At 41.4% G+C, this 25,892-nt stretch overlaps 1 protein-coding gene across 4 annotated transcripts in view; it reads right to left on the bottom strand.

Moving 5' to 3' along the window:
- Positions 1-25,892, bottom strand: part of ddah1 (dimethylarginine dimethylaminohydrolase 1) — a 176,962-nt gene that overhangs the window by 138,571 nt on the left and 12,499 nt on the right. Inside the window, exons 4-6 of one of the 4 annotated variants that reach the window (XM_062978067.1) lie at positions 18,287-18,464; positions 16,320-16,881; positions 5,952-6,040 (exon numbers count right to left, since the gene is read on the bottom strand). The gene's annotated coding sequence lies outside the window, so the exon portion shown is untranslated. The remainder of the gene's footprint in view (positions 1-5,951; positions 6,041-16,319; positions 16,882-18,286; positions 18,465-25,892) is intronic. The other 3 variants (XM_008114183.3, XM_062978068.1, XM_062978069.1) reach the window with 3 other exon arrangements.

Here is a 25,892-nt window from a genome sequence, read left to right as displayed (position 1 = left end):
GCAACGTTGGTGTTCAAGGGAGAACCTAAACCTGAATTCTTGTGTCAAGTCAAGCCCTGCTTTTGGATTCAAGTATCCTGGAAGGTTTTTATATTCTTGTTTTATGATTCGTGCTCAAGTTTTCTAATGATATCTTTTGCTTATGGATTAATGCTACACTTGTGATTTTTGGCCATTCCTAGGCTGTGTGACCTTTGGATTTTCATGAGACATTTGGAATCCTGTGTGATTATCACCTATTGCTAAACCTGTTTTGGATTATCCCTCTTCTTTCTTTATTCCTACTTTTTCATATTTTATGTGTTGTTACAATAAACTCTTGACTTATACTCTGGAGTCTTGTGTGATGCTGTGGTCATAGTGGCTCCAGGCTTGTGGTGGAACACATGGTATCTGAGGAGAGCTATACAGAATTCTAATACAAAGAGTTCTAGTTCCTTAGCAAACTGCAATCTCCAAGATTCCAAAGGATATCATCAGAGCAGTTAAAGTGGAATGAGGCATGCAGCTTTAATCTGAAAGGGACCCTAAGAGATTGCCTACAAAGTATCTGAATTATAGTTTTTTGAAGAGGAGATTCTTGTGTGCTAAACATAGGGAGGAGGCATCTGGGTAGCAGAAAACTTCTCCTTTCAGCTGAGGTCACAGGAGGTGGGGCAGGGAAAAAACCACAGCAAAAGTTGGGAAGGGTGGGGGCGTTTTCCTACCCAGACAGGGACTTAAAAGTGCTTAACTACGGCTGGACTGTGCCATTTGTTTCTCATTCCTCCCAGGCTGTTCCAGGATTACATGAGTCTACAAGAGCACAATTTTTGAAAAGATTTCTTCTTTTGAAAAAATATCAATCTGAGAGGATGATAGACAAGCAAGGGACAGCCAAGTACAACTCCATACACGTTGGCAAAGGGAGAAAAATAAATTATTATAATATTTATTTATACCCCACTTTTTTCTACAAAAAGGAGACTCAAATATTATGTACATCAGCTATGGAGACATGGTAAGGAGCAGGGGTGGGGCAAGGCAAGCGCATTGCAACCAACGTGAACACGAAACCACATAAAATTATTTTAAACCAGGCATCCAGCACTGCAGTCTAACCACATATGATCTGCCCAAGGTCACAGCAAGTCAACTGGTGGAAGTTCTTGAGAAACACCATGAGATTGTTAAAGTAATTATTATTACAGGTATTAAAAGCCTTGAAGAGTTGTGAGATCCTCAAAACAGATGGTACACCAAGTTTACAGGAGAAAAGGAGACGATGGCAGACGGGAGGCTAGGCCTGATGTGGGGGAGGGAAGGACAAGGAACTCATCCACCCACCTGCTCACTCACTACCTGAACAGGTGGAGGCCCAAAAAGGGGCCCTCTCTGGGAGAGATAGTCATTGTGAATGTAATGCTATGCATTATATCTGTCTCAACACTAATTACAGTTCAACAATGGGACCTGTTCTGTTGCTCTTCTTCTTCTTAGCATTACATTCTTGGGATAGTACAGGTTCCTGAGTAGTTAAACTAATATAAACATAAAATCTCCCACCTTAACTGAACTATAGGAGTGCCCCCTTGGTCTGACTTAAATGGGATGTGGCCAGTAATTCTTAGACCAGACAGATCAAGAGCAGGGTTCAGGATGTCCTTTCGCCTTTGTTTACTCTTGTCAGTCTCTTCTGCCACTACAGATTTTTCTCCCTCTGGGCATTTTTCAATCTGTTTGAAGGTATTCATTTATTTATCTCAATTATTTAACAATGTGTAAAATTGCAAACACGTTTAATGGCAATATGTTGCTCTTGCGTAAACCTCTCTGTTTGGCCCCATGCATAATGAAAACCCTGTTGAGTCCATAATAAAATCCAGAAATCTTTCAAGTCTCAGAACTGAATGTTCAAATGTTGTTGCTTGCTTCCTTTTCTAACCAGACAGCAGGAGCTGCCAAGAGACTTTCTGGGCGCACAGCCCCTTTCCATATTAATACAGGCGTGTTATATATTTATAGCACTTTACCAGAGTTAGCTGAGGATTTGATCAGATGCTGATTGTCTTCAACTTAATTGAGGATATGTGTGATTTTCCCTTTAAATGTACATGCCCTCTGTGTATGATAAAGATGAAAGCTTCTGTCTTACACTTGAGGAAGATTTTTTTTAAAAAAAGAAAACAAATCAGGACTCATTTAATCAATAAACTGAATGAACACATTTCACTATAATAAGAACTTAAGGTGATCATATTTGGAAAACACCACTTTGATTCACATGTCTATATATAAATTCCATGAGGCCTGCATAGCAGCTAGACACAGCTTGTAAAAGAGTAAGACATACACAATTCTCACACTTCACTGAACACAGAGTTCTGTAAGAATCCATTCCACAACATAAGCACGTGGTCTTAGTATGGCTCAATGTTGTATAGTAATTCCATATACACACCTCCGGCATGAACATTCTGTGCCTCATGTGATGTGGACAAGACTGGAGGAGTGTCTGCTATGTTCTCATAGTCAGAGGGTCCTCCCATCTAACCTGTGACCCAAGAGGCAAAAAATGGCCATGCTTCAGAGGCTTCAGTAGGTCAGACAGTGTGAGGAGAGGAGAGAAGAAAAAGAGGAATAGGAATACCAGCCTCCAGAGTGTCCCAGAAAGGACATACACAGTACAGTGTTCCCTCACTTATCGCGGGGGTTATGTTCCAGGACCACCTGCAATAAGTGAAAATCTGTGAAGTAGGGACACTATATTTATTCTGTGTGTGGAGGATAGCAAACCACAGACCACTTACTACAATGCAGTCTGTACTTTATTTTAGCAATTAAAATATACACTGAAGAAGAATGGAAGCTAAATAACCCTTTTTTATTTCCAACCCTTCCCTACCCTCCCCCTTCTCCCTTTATTTATCCCTTCCCCCCCTCCAAAACCCTTTGCACCGAAAACCCCCGCAAAACAACGAAAATGTGTACATTATATTTTTATATAAATGTGTACATTAATATTATTTGAAAATCCTCAAAACAGTGAGGGAGTGAAAAGTGAACCGTGAAGTAGCGAGGGAACACTGTATACATTTCAACACTTCACATGAAAGCAGGAGTGTCTCTTAAGTTTGGCACCACTTTAACTACCATGGCTTTATGCTATGAAATCATGCAGGTTGCAGTTTTACAAGCTCTTTAGCCATTTCTGCCAAAGCATACAGTCTCACCAAACTACAACTCTCAGCTGAGGCTTGAAAATATTTTTAAAACTCCAAAAAGAAAATCTTGATTTTGCCATTTTCCTTAAAGGACACCATTTTACTGCAGTACTGTATATAATGGAATTTGAGAATACACAGATTTTCCTATCCATGAGCAGTCCTGGAAACAATCCCCAATGGATATCAAGAGTCCACAGCAATTCAAAACATAATCCTACTCAGGCTTAAATCCTATTGTGTTAAGTGGAACTTAGAACATAAAGGAATAAATCAAAGCAACTGTGGTAGGTCCAGAGGCCACATTTTTATTTCTTACCTGCCTCTCTTTGTGAATCAAGATGGGAACAACAACAAATAGAACACATACCATATATATCTTGGGCCTCAGACACCATTTTGCAGTAACCGGATAAGATAAGCAACACAAAGGGGAAAAAGAAGGGGATATATTAACATTTTCGAACGGTCCTTCTGAAAACATGATGGCCCAATTCCAATATACAAGTGCATTTAAAAGAAGGATGATATCGTTGACATCAAGGGCATGCACACAGCTCAGAAGGGCATGCCACATAGATGCTACAATGGCAAGACAGGAAGAGTATATAACATTACTCAGCATGCTGTGGGCATTATTGTGAACAAGAAGGTTAAGGGCAACATTCTTGCCAAGAGAATTAATGTGTGCATTCAGCACATTAAGCACCCAAAGAGCAGAAATAGCTTCTTGCAGCGCATGAAGGAAAATGAAAGGAAGAAGGAAGCAAAGGAAAAGGGCACTTGGTTTAAATAAAAGAATAAACTGAGCAGCCTGACTTGTACTCCTCTCCTTCCAGCCTGCTCAACCAAGAGAAGCACATTTTGTGAGGATCGGTGACAAAGAACCAGAGCTTCTGGGGTCAGTTACATCCAAATTCACAGCATAATGCATATAAACAAAAAAAAATCCTCTGTAGAGAACAAAAAAACCCCCTCATATACCTACACTATATGTATAGAAGTATAAAAAAAGTAATATTTATTTAAAGCAATCAATCAATACTTTAAAACCACAATTTTAGGCCTGCTGGAAGAGATTGGTCTTTACAATTGACTTAAACTCAGCCAGTGTCTCAAGTTGACAAATCTCTCCTGGAAAGTCATTCCACAGTATGGAAGTAGCCAAACAGAACATCTTCTGATCAAGTTTAGGCAGATTGAAGTAGATGTCTTTCAAAGGTCCTGAGAATACAAAGTAGATCATATTGTGTGTGTGTGTGTGGGGGGGGGGGGGGGGGGGGAGAGAGAGAGAGAGAGAGAGAGAGAGAGAGAGAGAGAGAGAGAGAGAGAGAGAGAGAGACATCCCATAGGTAACACAGACTCAAACCATGTAGAGATATAAAGGTAAAAACCAACTGGCAGCCAACAGAGTTATAAATATATTATATTTATGGTCACTCTTAGATGTACCAATAACCTATTTGGCTGCTATGTTTTGAATTAATTATAGTTTCTGAACTTTGCACACAGGTAGACTAAGTGTACCACATTGCAGAAGTCCAGCCTTGACGTTACCACCATGTACACTATCATCTTAGGTCCTCCAGCTCTAGGAAGTGATGTCACCTGTAAACTGCCAAAGCTGATCACAAACACTTCTGACTGTCACATCTGGGTTGTCATTTGGAAGAACAGATCCAGAAACAACCCCAAGCTGTGAATACAGTCTTTCAGGGGGAATGTAATCCCAACCAGGACACTCCTCTAAACTCAGATTAGGACTTTGACAGTAAGCACCTCTTTCTTGTCTGAATTCTATTTGTTTATTTTTCTTCTTTCAACCCATTACCTTCTCCAAGCATTCATTCAGAGAAGACACACTATTACTGAAAGCATAGAGAAATATATTTGGGTGTCATCAGCATATTGATCACTCCCTGTCCTTTGTTTTCAAATGATCTCTCCCAGTGGTTTAATGTAGATGTTAGGCACCTTGTGATATGCCATATAACAGCTCCTTTTTAGGAGCAGTTATCTCCAAAAACCACCATCTGGAATCTGCCTGAGAGATACGACCAGAACAACTGAAGCACAATGCCTCCAGTTCCCAGATCCCTCAAGCATTCCAGAAGATACTATGGCTGATGGTGTCAAATCCCACTAAGATGTTCAAAAGCACCAGCAGGGACACAGTTTCCCTGTCAGTGCTCAAGCAGACATCACCCACTAAGGCAACTATAGTAGTCTCAACTGAGACTGCTTGGAGTTGGAAGGTATGTACTCTTCCCACCCCCAGAATATAGGGGGTACATCTTAAACATACTCATAGACAGATTATTAAGAATCTTTCTGAAATCTTAAATTGTGCATTTCCTCATACCATTTTCAGTCCTAGTGTTATGTCTGCATTTACCCAAGCACTCCAGCCCAGCAGTGTCAACCACATTTGAATGTTCATATGTACATATTTAATCTGGATATCTCCAGGACCAATAAGCAAAGTGAACTATCAACCAAAATTTGTATTTCCCTGGATTTTTGCAATACAATTATCCAGTCAGAAATTGTGTTAGCGTAGAGAAACGTATCCACAAAAATGCCTCTATTACTGAAAAAGTTGCAAAATAGTACATTGTACAAGTAGTATGTACTTCCCAAATATGTGTACACTGATGCATACATTAATATATATCTTAGAAAAAAAGGCATAGAAGTTTTAGAAGACCATTTTAAAAATTATTTAGAATCAAGTGGAAATGAACTTACGACAGGGGAAAAAACAGCTGGGTGGAACCAAAACTGACAGATTGATCTATCGCTGCTTGGATACAGGCACAAAAGCTGATGATCATTTGCTGTGGGAAGAAAAAACAGCCTTGAAAACACAGTCTAATTTATTAAAATCAAAGGGGCTTATTCATGCTCAACTAAGGCCATAATCTCTGCCGCTATTTTTAGACTTTAAAAGAATAAACTGAGCAGCCCGACTTGTATTCCTCTTTGTCTGTTCTGCCTGCTTTCTTTTTTCATTTTATTCTAAAAGAACTGTATTATTTTTACAGGGATGAAATAGACTTGACAGATGCTCAGTCCAAAGATGCAGCACAAGAGCAAGCAAAGTCTCCATAAAGGGAAGGACAACTATTCCAGGGTTCATAATGGCATGGCAGACAAAAAGCCAAGTGCAGTGTCGAGGATTTTTCCCACACTTCAGTTCAGCGCATCACCAAGAAGCCTCAATGAAACTTTGTCTATCTGGTCATATGCCAGAGGGATTGTAAATGACATGCCTAAGTGGGTCTCCTAATGCATTTCTTTTAAAACACTGATTTGTATCAGAGTCAGAGAGCCATTCTGCCTCAATTGCCTCTAAGCCACAAGTAGCGGGGGGGGGGGGGGGGGGGAGGAGAAATAAAAGAAAAAAGGAACACTTTCCCAAGGATTGTTCAGTGCAATCATGACGAATGAAGGCCCATTTTGCAGAGACATACATGTAGTATTAAGCGAGCCCCTCTCAAGCACTGAACAACAGCACTGGAGATTTATTGGGAGAGTTTCTAAAGTGAGCAGCACCAGGACTTATGAGTGGAAAGAAATTATAATTGTTTCTCCCTTTTAAACCTTCACTTATAATTCTGAAAGTGTGGGCATATCCTTGTTAGTAGAAAACACTCAGTACATGTTTAAAGATCTTGTGTTTTGTATTATCACATCATACCTTGCAGAACTGACCTCTCAGGTTGAGGTTTCATAGAATGTGTCACAGAGTTGGAAGAGACCTCACGGGACATACAATCCAACCCCCTGCCAAGAAGCAGGGAAATCACATTCAAAGCACCCCCAATAGATGGCCATCCAGCATCTGCTTAAAAGCCTCCAAAGAAAGAGCCTTCACACACTCCGTTTGGTGAAATATTTATCGACTGAACTGTGAAGCTGCTTCTTCTTTAATCTTATTGATTGTTATATTACAATTTTATAACAATAATAATACCTTATTTTTAACTTGCTCGCTCTCCCCGAGGGGACTCAGGGCAGCTTCCAAAGTAAAATGGCAAACATTCAATGCCAATATCATTTGTATGGTGTGAATTTTTATCCATATTTGTGGTGTGTATATGTGTGTGCATATACATGTGTATGTGTGTGAATAATCACAAATTGTCATATATAATATGTCTGGAAATTTTACTCAGATATTCAACCCAAAGAATTTGAATCCATTTATCCACAGGTCAATGTAAGAAAACCTTAACATTATCAAAAAAAGAGACCAGCTCCTTCTCTGAGTAGAGTGGTGAAAGGCAAGAGCTTGGTCCAAGGAGAATCTAAAACAAGCACCTATGCTTCTACTCTCCCTACTATGGCACTGCTGCCTCAGAGCGTGAAGGAGTCTCCTTCTGTTGAGGTTTTCAAGCAAAGGCTGGATGGTCATCTGTCAGGAGTACTTTGATTGTGTCTTCCTGCATGGCAGAGAGTTGGACTAGATGGTCCTCGTGGTCTCTTCCAACACAAGGATTCTATGATCTATGATCCCTTTTCTTCTACTGTTTTTATTCGGGCTTGGCCCCATGTAAGCCGCCCTGATTCCCCTTTGGGTATAAAAATAAAGTTATTATTATTATTATTATTATTATTATTATTATTATTATTATTATTATTATTATTATTCCCTTTTATGTTTCCATTATGTGCAAGGTAGTGTCTTGTCTCTCTCACACACACATTTCTCTTCTCAGACACTTTACTCCTTTACCTGCACGTTATTCTCCCCCAACTTCAGCATCAAGAAAGGAAGGAAGGAAGGAAGGAAGGAAGGAAGGAAGGAAGGAAGGAAGGAAGGAAGGAAGGAAGGAAGGAAGGAAAACTAGACCAGACCAGAAATATTTTTTCCACAATTTATATCTATTTAATCTGCTGGAGATTAGTATTTTTAACTGGGTCACTCTTCATTCTAGAATATTTCAACATCTGGATTCTGGGAAACATAATCTATTAAAGTACCAAATAGAAAAGAGTTGGTAAAAAAGGAGAAACATGACAAATGGCTGGAAGGGTTAAGAAAGGTCAAAAACACTAAACAAAAGTGAAAAGCTGTTCATTTTGGTCTGATTTTGATCTGAAGCTATGCAGGATTAACACTGGTTGGCATTTGGATGGTAGACTGCCAACAAATACCAGGTGCTGTATTTCAGAGGAAGGAACTGGAAAAAGTACCTCTGAGTATTTGTTGCTTTTAAAAACCCTGAAAAATTCCTGGAGCCACCATATGTCAACAGGGAACTTGAAGGCACACCAGCACACATTGTGATTAAATGGTCATTAAACTAAATCATAACTTGACTCAGAGTAAAATCCAAAGGGTCAGGGCAGTGATAAATGAATTAATTGAGATGGACTAACCAAGTATGTGTTTGGAAAGAATGAATGGAGCAGGAGGAAAGAATGCTTTCTAGAGCAGAGCACTGCCTCAGAAACAGAGGAGGGAGGCGTTGCCACTGCATGCATGCGCTAGACTTGCTGTAAGGAACTATTCTCCATATGCTGTAATTCAGAAAAGGGGGGATGTCAAAACTGCATAACTGCAAATTCTAATAATCCTGAGAATTTATAAAAGTAAACAGGGGTGGATGGAAAATACATCCAGTAAAAAGAAGGTAAGGAACTGAGGAAGTGCTTGACTCCAACTGGCAAATTCTTTGCCATCCCATCTTCCGAGTCCTAGAAATACAGTTGACCTTGGCTAATAAATTTCCCTAAAATCTAGACATACACTTGGCCTTCATCCCAAATTCACATAAGAAACCATTTCATAGGCAAGGGTCTTGTTTATACTTACTTGACTCCTGTAATATTTTATCTGAGGTGGCACTTTGAGCAAAGCCCCACTACTGAATGAACTCCCTCTTTGCTTTAAAGGTTTTTTTTTTTTCAAGCTAATCTAGTAAAATCCCATAAATATCAGGAGGCTTTAGTTGCTTACACTCAGATGGGAAAAAAGACTGAGGAGAAACCACATTAGCATTAAAATGATGGTAACATCCAGAAGGAGACTGACAAAGAATTCGTTTTTTAGATCTCTTGTCATCATGCCAGCTGTCCCTGACTCTACCAAAAAGAGTAAGAGATTCATGGGAAAGAAAATTGCTGGTATTAAAGATTACAGGAAATAAAACACATGCAGTTTTTAGACTTGGATCCAGTTTCTAATCTCACACTGCTATCTATCCCAATGTCTGCATCTCATTTTCACATTTCTTTTCCATCTTTTTTAAAGGAATAAAGTAGCATGATTACCTTGCTTCTCAAGTAAGCATAAGGCCAATAGACTATCCCATGTGCTTTATGGTTAATAAGACTTTGAATCTTTGTCTCCATCACCCAAAGCCAGGACTACAACAACTGCAGAGCAGCTATTAGCATTGACGGACATGAAAATGATTACCTAGTCCTTGATTTTACTACTTTGGTTATAATTAAAGACACATCTGAATTCCCTCTGTATGCAGTTTTACTACACAGAAATATCATGGAACAAATGAAGATTAACACTCCAGTGTCACAGGAAGACAAAGACGAGGTTACTGACAAACGATGGAAATGGTAGTAGCACTAAAGGGTCTACTAAAGGGCTAAGGGTCTCCTACGATTCCAGGATTTCAGTGTGCAAAAATCTGGGGATGAGACATGAATGGCAAAAGCAAGGATGGCATTAATGTCATTGAAACGTAAAGGTGTGGTTACATTTATACTACAAGCCAGCAAATTGCAAGAAACCTAGCTTGTTATGAATGAGCCACCCTATGTTTACGCATGCTGATTAATTGTACCCACTTGCAATACAGCAAGTGGTCTGCTTATTGCACTGTCTAAACATTGGTACAGCCACTGCTCCAGCTTGTTTTCTCCCCTGCACATAAAGATAAAAGGCAGATCAATAAACCTTCAAACAAACTAGACTCATTGTCTGATCCGAAGCCCTTTACACTCCACAACAATAATTCTATTACAGTACAGCCAACTATCGGAAGGGAATTGGTTCCAGGATCCTCTGAGGATAACTGAAATCATGGATAATAGCAAATCCCATATTCTGATTACATGTGGACTAGAAACACACCACAGAATAGGGCTGACGGACCTAGAGAGGCCCACAAACCTCCAGAGAGGGGAGTATTATTGAAGTGTGTGCAAATAAAATGATGACTATCAAATCTGTGAATAAAGGTTGTATACTATATTCCACTTTACCTTCTGTAATTCCAGTTTATGGAAATCTGTAGTATGTAGTCTAGTCAAGCACTGGAGCTCTCTGGCAGAGATGCCTCTCCCCAAACTGCAGCTTTCAGGATTTAATAAAACATTGTCATGGCAGTTATAGTGGTATAGTGACACTATAATTCCATATTGTGAATGAGCACTGATGTGTGGGGGATAAGTCAGAACTTGTGCTCAGTTTTTGGATGGTATAAATAAAGAACAAATCTCCTGCAAGCAGACACAACAGAAAAGTGTGCACTCGCACACTGCTTGTGCCTGTCAAGCCAGAGTTCCCACTGTTCCTTGGCTTATCATGCCATCCCATGAAAGTGAGCTGTCTGGCCCAATTCCAGGTTGCCTGGGTAGAAGAGGCCCTTGCTTACTCCAGTCATGGAAGGCAATTGCTTCTCTTACTGAATTTGTGTAGGGGTCATCAGAATGCTCAGGGTTTGTTGCTGGAGGTAATACCTCCCTCCAAAGAGATACGAGATACGATTATATGCATCCTCTAAAAAATTAACATTAGATTAGTAGGACATGGTTTAATCTTGGTGAATGTTTATTCATGTTTGTTTTGATCCAACAATTACAATATGACACCCATGCTCATGGGGCCAATATCTATGCATTCAACTACCAACTTCCCCTGGAAGTTACTATAGTCTTCTTATGGGACCTAGCAAGTTTAAAAGAGGATATTGCTTTAGGAATTTACTAGGTTCTCCAGTGTGACTTTATAGTAACTTCGGCAGCAGTCCTGCATTTCATATAACCCACAATTTCCTGTTTCCGACGTAAGTTCAGGTACTTATCCCTCATGGATACAGAAGTCATACTGTACTATTTGTATGGCTACCTACATTTCTTTTTATCTTGTAATTGTAAGTAAGTTCTCTTCAAATGTTGCTATATTATATAAAACATCATGTTGTCATAAGGCACTTTCCACATGGTTGACAAGGGAAAGTGGTTTACGAACAAACTGAAAATGAGAGAGAATGTCCTTTGAATTCATTTGAGTGCTAATTGCAACACAGAGGCAGGATATGATGGAACGAAGACTTTAAAAATGTGTTACTCATCTGCTGAAGTCATAGTATGGGCCAGTTCAAATGGCATTCATGCAACAGCTGTTGTAAGTCAACCAGTCCAAAGACATCTCCTCACACATATACTTGACATTTCAAGAAGGCCCCAACTTTCACACTCATCTTGCCAAGAGAGAGCTTTATGCTTTCAACGAATCTGGTGACTTCCTCAATCTGATGACTTCCAAATGTTTTGGACCACTATTCCCATTGCCACTGACCCTTAGCCATTCTGGCTTGGACTAACTAGGGTTAGAGTCTGACACCACCTGGAAGCTGCCAGAATAAGGAAGCCTGTTATAAATGTCCCTGGATATTTTAAAAATATAGTTTGACATTAGGTCAGGCAATAGGACTTTTAAATATACAGCTGTTTAAAATGAACAGACCGAGTGTGTGTGTGTTCATTCACTCAGTCGTCTCCGACTCTCCGTGACTTCATGGACCAGTCCACGCCAGAGTTCCCTGTTGCCCCCCCCCCCCACCAGTTCCTTCAAGGTCAAACCAGTCACTTCAAGGATACCATCTATCCATCTTGCCCTTAGTCAACAGACCGAGCATATACTATTATTCCCTCAATTGGATGTGGTACGTCTCCCCTCTGTGGCAGCAGAGTAAGGAAGCAAACAGGGCTTTCCAGGGACAGTTGAAGGTCAGTCATAGTTATAATTGCTCCTTCCTTTTCCCTTCTATGATTCTGGTAGTGGTGGGTAAGTATGAGCAATATTTGGAGGTTATCTTTGTTCTATGTTCATTTTAAGGGTTAGTATACTGACTGCCTCATTAACAGGACATATAAGGTAGTGGAGGCTCCTTATTTCCTCTTCCTGCGTCCTCAGTCCACTCGCTGTGAATGCTATGGCTCCAAATCTAGCAACATTTCTTGTCCCTTGATTTAAGTCAACACGCCAAGCCTCAAATACAGGACTGAGCTGTTGTTTTTCTTAAAAGGAAGCTTTTCCACCAGCTAATATTAACAGCAACATTTTTCCTGACTTAAAGAAGAAGAAACAGTCAATGGAGCCATTTTATATTTTTAAAACATTCCCCTCAGAGCCCACAAGCTGAACAGTACAGCATTGTGCGAGCGCATGGAGCTGACTATAAACAGACTGTCTGCCTTTGCTGTTAAGCTGGGAAAAGTCAGCATAAATGTGGACAAGTAAATTTGTACATTGCCCATTCAGAGTTTTCAAGGTATGCATTGAAAAAGTGTTACTAGCAGAGCTTGTGAACAGCATATTGAAGTCTGGGATCATTCCTGTGTTCATGAATTTTGTATCAGAAACATTCTGAATATGCAAACAGTGAGTCTTTCAAGTTGTTCTGGAAGAGCAAAGTTGGTTCTTAACATTCCTGGAACAAACTGTATGTGCCTTGTAGATGCAGAATTATAACACAGTGTGTGTCTGAATGGGATACCACTGCTGGGTCAGAAACAAAGTGATCTCCTCACAGTAATAATAATAAAGAGTGAAATAGAAAGATAGCTTTGGAAGTTAAGTAGCAAAGTAGAAAGGCGGGTCAAAAGTGTAACGGCAAACAAAAGTCAGCTGCTTTGGAGGCAAGTAGCTTTGATTCAATTCATTCATAGTTTGACTTTTATACCCTATAGACCCATGTGCAGGGTTCTTTATGTTTTCTGGGAGGATATTCATCAGGATCCTGGATAATTTAATATCAGGTACAATGTGGGCACTTCAAATTCAGATTCTTAGTCCCTCAAACTATATTAAATAAATGAACTTATACTTTTCACATATTTCAGAAGAAAATGCTTGACATCTATAACGGGGTAACACATTTCTATATACCTCATCTGCTGTGCACATTGCATTAAAATTGTTTCAGTACACACTATGTACCAGGGGACATGATCCTGTTTCTACTCACAGTGGTGGCATATGTATCTATGGACATTTCTACCACAGTCTTGCTATACTTCCTGTCTGTGGCTGTCTATGTCTAGACAACACGCCCATATGCATAGCATTGAGTTTCTTTTTGTGGACCCAAAGATCCAACTTACTTTTATAGTATAATCTAGGAACCCAGCTGTGACCAGAACATCCTCAAAGGGGAACCAGCATGGTATTGCCGATGGTGTAGTGCTACATTTTGAAACGCAGACATTCATAGTGGTCACCAGGGCTGTGTTTTAAACTTTAGTCCAAAAATGGTTGAGCCATATGAACAAAACATTCATTTTCAATTCCATTGGAAATAAGTCTTTTGTAAAGCTAAAAGGCCTTGATTGCCTTTCAAGATTAAGCCACCATAAAATACTTTTGCATCACAGATAACTACAGATGATTGCTAAAGAAAATTAGCCCTCCTCTGCAAATATTGCAGCTGATCTCAGAAGGTAAAAAGAAGTTTGAAGGGGTCACAGGGTCCTTTCACACAGCCATATAACCCAGAATATCAAGGCAGGAAATCCCACAATATCTACTTTGAACTGGAATATGTGGCAGTGTGGACTCAGATAACCCAGTTCAAAGCAGATATTGTGGGATTTCCTGCCTTGATATTCTGGGTTTTATAGCTGTGTGGAAGGGCCTACAGACTATAGTACTGTTGTTGCTCATCAAAACATCCATGTACTTCAACCCTGAAATATCTGCCTCCATCTCAATCATCAATATGGGAGTGGAGGGGACTTGGAGGCTGCAATCCCATTCCAGTTTACCAAGAAAACTGCATAGAGCTTACATTTATGCAGGATGTAACAGGATTGTACTGTTAACAACCATTATACAGTAGCACAATTCAGTGGGTGAACCACTATAAATGAAAGTTCAATTAGAGGTAACAAAGGGCCCATCCACACAGCTCTGTATCCCAGAATATCAAGGCAGAAAATCCCACATTATCTGAGTGTGGACTGAGAGCCCATCCAGACAGTACCTTTATCCCAGGATCTTCCATAGCAAACAAGGGGGTGGCCAGACGCTGTTCCCTGTAAACCCGGAAGCAACTGCTACAAAAGGCAAAAAACGTGAGATTTCCAGGTGCGGGAATATCGTGGGTTTTAGCCAAATATCCGGATATTCGCATGTCTGTATATCCCTGCAATCGGAAATCACAGGATTTTTATCTGGGTTTCTTTCTGGGTTTTAGATGCTTGTTCCTGATTGGTTGGTTCCCAAAAGGGTGGTTACACTTGAGTAGAAGGCAAAATCTTTGTCCTGGGAAGAGGAACTTCATCCTTCACCTGTTTAATGAAGTTTGTGGCAGAAAAATGAAGTTCCTAGAGTGCAACAAGTACTATCACATTAAGTAGTACACAATGACACAGGAACAAACACTTGCCATTATTAGTATAATTACTCAGACCTTGTTGTATGGCCATTTGTGCAGACAGGTTTCATAGTGTACTTGTGCCAGGGAACAGCAGGATGGGTTGCCGGGTTATACATGTGATTCCTCATTGGGTGTATGCTGACAACATGTGTACAGTTTATTAAATGGCAAAAACTTAGTACTGGGTGTTGGGACATGGATATGCTGGAGAGGAATGTAAATACTGGGAGCCAAAGTCATGCAGGTGGCTAATAGGAAAAGCCATGTATAACCCAGGAAGAGTACCCTCTTGTTCGATGCCACAACTACACAACCAAATCTGTCTGGACAGATGGCCAGGCAGCCAGGCTGTAAAAATAGTTGATAATGACAAAGTTCTGGCTTAAATGTGTGTGTTCCTGTTTGATTGTGTACTGCTGACTTGGGCAGTAGTTGTCCTACCCCATGAGGTTTGTTTGTGTGGGAGATACTTCATGAAACATCTGCGGGGCGCAGTTTCTCTGGCCAGGACAAAGTATGGAACTTTTGCAGTGATCCGCATATCGCCTTAAAAAAAAAAACCTCTGAGGTTTCCGTTGCAGCCATCTTGGGAGCTTCTAAATCTCAAAACAAAGCAGCAAGTCTGGACAACAGGGTCAGAAATCCCAGGACTAACAAGTCTGTATGTGGACCTCTTCTGAAGTCCTGGGATTTTTTGCCCCTGTTTAAAACCCGTGATTTAGTGCTGTCTGGAAGCGCCCTCAGATAACCCAGTTCAAAGCAGATATTGTGAGATTTTCTGCCTTGATATTCTGGGATATGGGGCAGTGTGGAAGGGCCCAAAGCAGAGAGAATGGAAATGTGTCTTTTTTCTTCTAATGTATGAGACATGATCTTCACTCTTTTGAAATACTAGCTGATTCACATGGTGCTATACTGTCTACTCAAAACTCAGGAATAGAGCTATATACAAATGAATAGTTAAAAGCAATTAATGTCCCTAATGGTAAAGGTGCAGCTATATTATATTATGGTTGTAACTTTTTTAGTTATAGAGGTATGATCTTGCTAAATTGTGGAGGAGTATTTATTTATTTATATACCACTCTTCTCCTCCAAAGGGACCCAGAGCGGTCTTTCACAATGGCAGAATTAGATGCCACATATAATACAAAAAGTAGTAAAACCAAACATAAAACACAATTAAAAGCCGGTATCCAAATCAAATTAAAACAATAAAAACCATGTGACCATTACAACAGGGGCAGTTTCGAGCCAAAATCAGAGCCAGTCTGTGTTCAACTTAATATTAATTCACAGAATCCATAAGGTCATATCAACTCCTATCTTAGGAGGGGCCAAAAGCTTGGTCCTACATCCAGGTCTTCAGCTGCTTCCTAAAAGACATGAGTGAGGGGGCTTCCCTATTCTCCCTTGGCAAGGAGTTCCCCAGCCATGGAGCCACCATCGAAAAAGCCCTGTCTCTCATCCCCACCAACTTCACCTGTGATGGCGGCAGGACCGAGACCAAGGCCTCACTTGAAGGACTTCATAGGCTAAAGCCAGCACTTTGAATTGTGCCCGGAAGCTAATAGGCGACCAGTGGAGCTGCTTCAACACAGGAGTTGTATGGTCCCCGAATGGCGCTCGTTAGTAACCTGGCTGTGGAATGTTGGACTAGTTTCTGCTACTGAACAGTCTTCAAAGGCAACCCCACGTAGAGTGCATTGCAATAGTCCAAACGAGATGTAACAAGAGTGTGAACCACTGTGGCCAAGTCAGGCTTCCCAAGGTACGGGCGAAGTTGGCGCACAAGTTTGAGTTGTGCGAAGGCCCCCTTCGTCCACCGCCGAAACCAGACTCAGTGATTAGTCCAGGAGGACTCCCTGCGCCTTTAGAGGGAGTGCGATCCCATCCAGCACAGGCTGTAATCCTATACCCTATAGGCTTGCGACTGACCAGGAGTACCTCTGTCTTGTCTGGATTCAACTTCAATTTGTTCTTCCTCATCCAGTCCAACACAGCAACCAGGCACCGGTTCAGGATTTGGACAGAATCCTTGGACGCTGGAAAACAGGAGTGATAGAGTTGGACATCATTTGCGTACAGATGACACCGAACTCCAAAACTCCGGATGATCTCACCCAGCGGCTTCATGTAGATGTTAAACAACATGTATTACATGGTTCAAGTGCTGCTTTGTACAGTTCAGAAAAAATAGGACATTGCTCATACATATGACAATTCAACCTCTTAAATTAAATGTTCCATTAGTCCCCAAATTTCTGACATTGCAGAAAGCAGGATATTCCAGATCATCCACAACTAGACCTCTTTCTTAGCTTTGGCGTATGTTGCATTGCATTGGTAACTGTCTCTGAATGCCTAAAAACTATTTCTAAATGCTCAACTAAAGGGGTACTGGAAATCTAGGGAGTGAAGGAAATCCCATGTTTTTATTTTATTGTTATTTGGGGGCAACACCCTCACTTTGCACCCACAGTATCTATAATGAAAGAAAATTGCATTTTGTACCATACCTAGTACTACTTGGATTTCTTAAAAGTAACAAAAGTAAAAAGGTAAATGTTTCCCCTTGACATTATGTCTAGTCGTGTCCAACTCTGGAATGTGGTGCTCATGTCCATTTCTAAGCCAAAGAGCCGGCATTGTCCATAGATGCCTCCAAGGTCATGTGGCCGGCATGACTGCATGAAACGCCATTACCTTCCCACCAGAGCGGTACCTATTCATCTACTTACATTTACATGTTTTTGAATGGCTAGATTGGCATCCCACTCCCTGGATTCAAACCGCTGACCTTTCAGTCAGCAAGTTCAGCAGCTCAAAGGTTTAACCCTCTGTGCCACCGGGGGCTCCGAAAAGTAACAAAACTATATTAGTTGTATTCAAGGAACATAAATAAGGATTGGTAATCAACTGTAAAAGGATTATTTTTTGAAGACTGCAACTATGGCTATGACTAACTATTTGACGCATGGGGCCTGGGACTATAATTTCAACTAATTGCTTTTAATCTAACTTTCAGAGCACTTCCAAAGTTGACATATGTTCATAGTGCAAATGTTGTGCAATACCACCATAAAAAGCTCACTGAAACCCTCACCAACCCCTTTCATCCAGCACCAGATTTATACCAAGTATTATGAAATCTCACTCTCCCACACCCCACGCCGATCCAATCATTCCACCCTATTTAGCTGAGCCAGAAACCTCCCTCAGGTAAGAAATATCATGAAGATTTGGAAACCAGTCATGCTAAGAGGTGAGTTAGCCCCATACATTGCCATCTGTTTCATTCATAGCTGTCTATAAGAGTGGGGTGGGCCACTACTTGTGCATTCCTGAAGAGAAAGCCTGCGTCAACAATTGCTCTTAAAGCACATACATGATTTCTTGGCTGTCGGCTAGTCTCTATCTGGAGGAAAGAATGACATCGTGTCTACTTACACTTCTCCTTCTCACGAGTCTTTGTGTTCCTTCCTGAGAACACAAATCTCCTTAAAAGAAGAAGGTCCCATCACAAACCAAGTAATCCACTCTTCTGCAAGAAGGCCTTATCTTTAAGAATATTGATGCCATGTGCCATGTTCATCACATTACATTCCAGAAGCACAGCTGGGTTTTTCTGTTGAAGCAGAAACAAGAAAGGCAAATTAATGACTAATGTGTTTATTATGGCACAAGCTTTAGTTCAGGGCTGAGGATCCTGGAGACTCACAGTAGCTGAGGAGCTACAAGTCCCATCATCTATCACGCTTGGAAAGGCTGGCTGGGATTGATGAGAAAGTACAGAATTTTGTGAGAATCTTGATCCAGTCCATGAACACTTATGTTACAATAATCACATCAGTTTTTAAGCTGAAGAAAAGTGTTTATTGATTGTGCTCATATTGGTAGACATTTTCCTATTTCACAAGAGTGAGGAACAGAGTGTAGGATAGAGGCCTTTCCTGGGCTAAAAGGCTTCCAGGAGAGAGAACTACCTTGAGACACATTAGGTTCAAACAATGTTATTATTGTTGTCACATGCCATCAAGTCAACTTTGATTTACAGTGAATGGCAGCACTGCTCAGGTCTGCACCTCTGGGCTGTGGCTTCACTTGAATCAATCTGTAATCTGATCTTTCTTTCCTCTTCCTTTCCCTTTTTTCCAGCATTATAGTTTCTTTCCCAATCAAACCCCAGGAGATACCAAGGGTTCATGGTATATAAAAAGACAAAAAGCCACTTCCATTGTAGAATATAATAATCGCAATAAAACAAAAACCCAGTAACAAGAGTATCTCTAACAAAGTGATTTGTGGCCCCATCACCCATATCAAATGAAGCACACTGAATAAATACAGATATTCATTACCTTGAGTAAATATGACCAATTCATAGTAAGTTTTAATATAAATATATATTACTGCAAGAAATTGTCCACCTTATATTTCATAGAACTGAATTTAATGGCACATCTAGAGAACAAGAATCAAGAACTACTGCACATCAGATAGGTATGAAATTCAGATGAGTGTTGGAACGCTTCTAATGCCCTTCTGGAGGCCAACAGAAAGATGTATCGCCTCCAGGTATCAGCAAGAAAGTAGATGAGTTCAATCTAAAACCCTGCCTTTGGGTGCCCTGGGATAGAAAGCAATTTTTTGCAGTAGAGGAGGAGGAGGAGGAGGAGGAGGAGGAGGAGGAGGAGGAGAACTTCTCCTTCTCCTCCTCCTTGGCTCTTGGTTCCTGGGCCAGGCCATCAGGGGATGGCACGGCAGCAGCGGCGGCTCCCCCGGGAGCCGAGAGCCAAAGAGGAGGAGGAGGAGAAGTTCTCCTTCTCCTTCTCTTCCTCCTTGACTCTCAGCTTCCAAGCCAGGCGGCTCAGGAGATGGCGCAGCAGCAGCAGCGGCTTCCCTGGGATCCGAGAGCCAAGGAGGAGGAGAACTTCTCCTCCTCCTCCTCCTCCTCCTCCTCCTCCTCCTCCTCCTCCTCGGCTCTTGGCTCCCGGGTCGGTTGGTCAGAGGACGGTGCGGCTGCAGTGGCAGCTCCCCCGGGAGCCGAGAGCCAAAGATAAGAAGGAGAAGGAGAAGTTCTCCTTCTCCTCCTCCTTGGCTCTCGGCTTCCAGGCCAGGCGGCTCAGGGGACGGCGTGGCAGCTTTGATGCTGGGCCAGGCTGGGGCCAGGAAAGCCGCTGCTGCTGCCGTGCCTTCCCCTGAACCGCTCGACGAGAGGCGGAGCCAGGCCCCAGCAAGTCCCCACCACCTCAGGTAGGAAGGTAGGAAGAAGGAAGGAAGGAGGGAGTGGCTGGGGCCTTGCTGGGGCCTGGCTCTGCCTCTCGCCAGGCTTCTTTGCACTTTCCCCCCTTCCTGGCTTCGGAGAGGCGCTGGGAGCCTCCCAGCGCCCCTCCGAAGCCAGGAATGGAGGGAAAGTGCAAAGAAGCCGCTGCTGCCGCCTCTTCGCCTCCTCCTCCCCTGGCGCCCCCCAGACTATGGCATCCGAGGCAAGTGCTTAATTTGCCTTGAGGTTGAACCGCCCCTGCATAAACGTAATGTTCTACCATGCAGATATGAACAACCATGATAAATAAGTTCATCTGAATTCTGTAAAAGGACAAACCACAAATGATTAACTGCAAAATCTTTGGAATCCATACCTCAGAGAAAGTGCTACTAATCTCAGTGGAACTTAAAAATAAGTGTTAACACTCAATCTTAAAAAAAAAGTTGGGACTTTTGGGGAGACTCTTAATTAAAGGATTCAATGAGCAAAGGAATCAGACATTTGTCTTTTTAATCCATTTAAGAAGATGAATGTATAATGCAGCCACTAACTATAATGAACCTGAATTTAGAATGCTATTTAAGATGACTTTTTATTAAAAAGGCACAAAAACAGCAAATGTTTAAAGATATGTTGGGTTGTTTTAGCATTTGTGCCTTTATGGACTCTTCCTCTTTATCATGTGTGACAATCAGGGATGAAGAGTTAAAAAATTGAGCCAAAAGACTATGAAAAAACAAGGGAGAGGTAACACAATGCATAGGAAGATCCAAATTTTTCAAATCTTGCTTTTGAAAAAGGATACAGGGACATGATATAGCCTGTTAAGGACTGAACATATTTAGTAGCCATGGGGTGAACCATGTGAGCTGGAGAGGAGGAAAAACAGATACATTACATAGAAGATTGTGGAATGCCCTGCTTCAGCTCTTTGTCTTTTAAACCTCATGAGATCCTCGATGAGGCCCTCACCTAGACACCTGAGTCCTGGTGTTGGATGTGAGGATACAAAAAATAAACTACTGTAGACCCCATTTCTGTTACGTATACCTCATCTGCCCCTATTTATTTATCATGTCAGAAGCGACTTGAGAACATATTGCAAATCGCTTCTGGTGTGAGAGAATTGGCCGTCTACAGAGACATTACCCAGGGGATGCCTGGATGTGTTACCATCCTGCTGGGAGGCTTCTCCCATGTCCCCACAAGCTAGAGCCGACAGACAGGAGCTCACCCCATCTTGCAGATTCCAACCGCCAACCTTCAGTTCAGCAACCCAACCTTCAGGTCAGCAGTTCAGCCAGCACAAGGTTTTAACCCATTGTGCCACCACAGCTCATCTGTCCCTATGATAGATATCATACCAAAGTCTACCTCATCCCAAGTCCCTTACCAGTTGCAGCACTTTGGTCATCTAGTTCATTCTCTAGTTTACTATATTCACTCTACGCACTTTTGGCCCAGTTCGCTTTTATGAGCTTCCTCAGGTTTTTGTAAACTACTTGTGTTAACCTTGATATGATTGTTATTTTACTATGTTTAACATGTAGAACTGTATTTTATTTGGATGTGTTTTATTTTCTAATGACTGTAATTACCTGGGCTTGGCCCCATGTAAGCCGCCCCGAGTCCCTTCGGGAAGATGGAAGCGGGGTAAATAAATAAAAATAAAATTATTATTTTATTGTATGACACAGCAAACAAGATAGACATCAGCATGAAGAGTGTTCACTAATTCTTAGCTTTGACTAATATATTGTTAGGGTATATTATTATTATTATTATTATTATTATTATTATTATTATTATTATTATTATTATTATTATTATTCAGTAGCAAGTAGCACCATTATCATGAGCTCTGACAACACAGCACAAGAAGGACTATGTATTTATACTTTACAGTAAAACACCCACTGAGAGAAGCTTGGAAGGCACAGTGGAAATGTCTTGTGTTTGTTCACACCCCTTCAGACACACCTCTTACAAAAGCCATTGTCAAACAATCAAGAATATGTCCCCATGGCTTTCTGAAATGCCTCCACGTATATAAGTGACCTCATGCCCATTCATTTGGCTCCTGTTGACATATTGACCAAACTTCAGAGTGGGTGCAGAAGAAACTTGTTCACAATGCCTGCTTGTGTAGTGCTTGAGTGACCAAATTCTATTTGTAAGAACAAAAGATAGGCTAGTTGAGGTGACATTTATGTCAGTGACAGGAATTCACATTGCCTCATCAGAAACTACAGGGTGTGAACTAATTTCTCCCAAGATGTTTGTATCACCTGTTGCTAAAGTCCCCAAAGTTCCCATTGACATTATACAATTGTACCAGGGGGAGTTCACATCAAGCTTTTAGAGTAGCTTCTCCAGATGTGAAAGCGGTACATAAAACAAGTAAAACAAAAGCAAAACAAAGGATAGGTTTCCTATATACATTTTTTACTTAGGATTCTAGGGCAGATAATTCAAAGTGGAAGAAAAAAAGGGCATCTCCATTGCACCGATTACTACTTTACCAGGCACAATGTGTGATTGCCACTGAAGTTATTCAGACTGCATGGTTAAATCTAGAATTCAAACAGATTTATTTCAGCATGAAGGGTGTTCACTAATTCTTAGCTTTGACTAATATATTGTTCGGGTATGTTTTTGGTTTTGTTCTTTTGTTTTGGGGTTTTTTTGGGATGGGGGGTGAGCAGGCAGTCACCTAAGTTACATGGTGATATTTCTGTCTTTGAATGGATGACTGAAGCTTACCTAGCGTGCTGGATCTTTTGTCCTTTTTTATCCCATCTCTCCTATTGTTTGTCATGGCCTTGTTGTTCTGTCATGTGTAAAATTAGATTCTAAGCTCCTTGGAGAAAGGACAGCACCTTTCCCCCCTTTGTTCTCTAAATGCCTGACATTATTTTGGGTCACGTAGAAAAATTATTAATGTTCAAATTATATATATTGCAAGAAGCAAAGGTATTTAAATATAGTACACATTTGTACTATATTTGGGAAGAAATGTATCCAAAAGAGAATTTAAGTTGATAAAACAAATGTTCTCCAACAAAGAATAAACAGAATTGCAAGCAGTCTCTGTCACAGGTTTAACATTATCAAAATCAATTTCTGCAGAAAGTTCTGTGGCAAATTCAACATTTATAATGTACTAGCTTGGGGACCCAGCTATGTCCGGGTTATTTGAAAAAGGCATTATTTGTATTTGAATGTTAGGTATTCTCAGTTTGGAGTGGGTGAACTACAATTCCCAGAATCGTGGGTCAATCCTCCCCAAAGCCTGCTAGTATTCAAAGTTGGCCATTTTGGATTTGTGTACCAAGTGTGGTCCAAATCTGTCGTTGGCTAGTCATCGTCTGGCTGCAGTGGTCTCTGGATGGGGGTGAACTATACAGTTCCCAGATTCCTGGGGCAATTGTCCTGAAACATTTGTCAGTATCCACAGCAGGCAATGTTGAGTCTGTGTGCCCAGTTTGGTCCAGATCCGTCATTGGCTGGGGTCAGTGCTCTTTGGATGCAGGTGAACTACAACTCTCAAAATCAAGGCCCATTCCCATAAACCCCTGCAGTATGTTCAGTTGGTCAAGAGGCTTCTATGTGTAAAGTTTGGTCCCGGTCCATTGTCGTTGGGGGTCACTGTTTCTCTGGATGCAGGTGAACTATAACTCCCTTTTCCCCAAACTTGTCCAACATTGGTTAAGGGGGCTCTGTGTGTGAAGTTTGGTCCTGGTCCATCATCGGTGGGGTTCGAAGTGCTCATTCATTGCTGGTAAACTATAAATCCCAGTACCGACTACTCCCAAATGTCCAGGCCAATTCCCCTCAAAACCCACCAGTATTCAAATCTGGGCACATCGGGTATGCAGTGCAAGTTTGGTTCAGACCCATCGTTGTTTGGGTTCATAGCATTCTGGGTGTAGGTGAACTACAACTCCTCTAAATTCCCCAGTAGGAGTCACAGTGCTCTGCCTTGATGCAGGGTGAACTACAACTTCCACCATGTGGAGTCAATCCCCTAAAATCCTCCAGTAAATTTAGTTGCTGCTCAGTTCTGCTGTGTTTGTTATGCAGACAGATTTGAAGGGGAAGGACAGTAGGTGGGATCATACAAATTTCACAGCAATGGAGATTTCATTTCTAGGATGAAATGGTTCCCAAACGAAAGCATTCCTTGAGTGGTGGGCCGTAGTGTGTAGGGAGGACATTGGCAGGGGTTGAGGCTACATGTTCATGGTGCTCACTATAACCTGCAATGTCAGTTCATGGAGTGACTTGGTGGCTCCTCAGCACTGGGAACTATAGACTGCTTATGGAGGTCGGAGGCTGTCTGTGTGAGCAGACACCCGTGCCACGTACACACATACAGGTTTTCACTTTTATTATGGATATAGGTAAGATATAGGTATATAGGTATAGATATACAGGTATAGATATGGATATGGATATATCTATAGATATACACAGGCACAATCCCCATAGTAACCTATGGATGCGAGAGCTGGACCATAAGGAAGGCTGAGCGAAGGAAGATAGACACTTTTGAACTCTGATGCTGGAGGAAAATCCTGAGAGTGCCTTGGACCGCAAGAAGATCCAACCAGTCCATCCTCCAGGAAATAATGTCCGGCTGCTCACTGGAGGGAAGGATATTAGAGGCAAAGCTGAAGTATTTTGGCCACATCATGAGGAGACAGGAAAGCTTGGAAAAGATCACAATGCTGGGGAAAATTGAAGGAAAAAGGAAGAGAGGCCGACCAAGGGCAAGATGGATGGACGGTATCCGTGAAGTGACTGGCTTGACCTTGAAGGAAAGGGGGGCAGTGATGGCCGACAGGGAGCTCTGGTGTGGACTGGTCCATGAGGTCACGAAGAGTCGGAGACGACTAAATGACTGAGCAGCAGCTGCAATCCCTGCTTTCTCATCTGTTCTGTAAAATCTAGGCCCACTTATGCATGTGACTGCACTATGGACATTTACTTAAAGTCATAAATTTGGAAAAGACTCAATTGCATATATTCTAATTTTTGTCAACATCATACTGCACCAAGCAATTAATAATCTGAGATTGCAAACAATGGTTTAGATCAGGCATGGGCAAACTTCAGCCCTCCAGGTGTTTTAGACTTCAACTCCCACAATTCATAACAGCCTCCCAGAGCCGGCCCTAGGTATTTTTCAAGTGTAGGCAAACAGAATTTTGGCACCCCCCAAACCAATCACTGAAAAATAAAAGCGTTGCATAAACGAAAATGTTTGATAATAAGGAGGGATTAAGGAAAAGCCTATTAAACATCAAATTACATTACGATTTTACAAATTAAACACTAAAACATCATGTTTTACAACAAATCAACAGAAAAAGCAGTTCAATACCTTGCGGAGGCAGGCCGCAGGAGACAGGAGTTGCCTCGATGGCGCCCCCAACAAGATGGCCCCACAGGCAACTGCCTAGTTGGCCTGGTGGTTGAACTGCCTCTGCTCCCGGCTGTTAGGAATTGTGGAAGTTGAAATCCAAAACACCTGGAGGGCTAATGTTTGCCCATGCCTGGTTTAGATCCAAAGAATTAGTGATGTAAAACTACTTACATTATAGCACTTTTCCATTCCCTCCTTCGTATCATACTAGCCTGTGCTTTTTCAAGAGAATTCCTAAGAGATTGTAACATGTACACAAGGCCTGCAGAAGATTGTAATGACCTTCTGATTCAAGCAGGAACCAATTTCTCAATCATGCATATTAGATTTGGGCATAAAGAAGACAAAAGGACTCATTA

The sequence above is a fragment of the Anolis carolinensis genome, chromosome 4, assembly GCF_035594765.1.
Source record: "Anolis carolinensis isolate JA03-04 chromosome 4, rAnoCar3.1.pri, whole genome shotgun sequence".
NCBI lineage: Eukaryota > Metazoa > Chordata > Lepidosauria > Squamata > Dactyloidae > Anolis > Anolis carolinensis.
The sequence above is the reverse complement of the archived record's forward strand: the minus strand, read 5'-3'. Positions and strand labels throughout refer to the sequence as shown.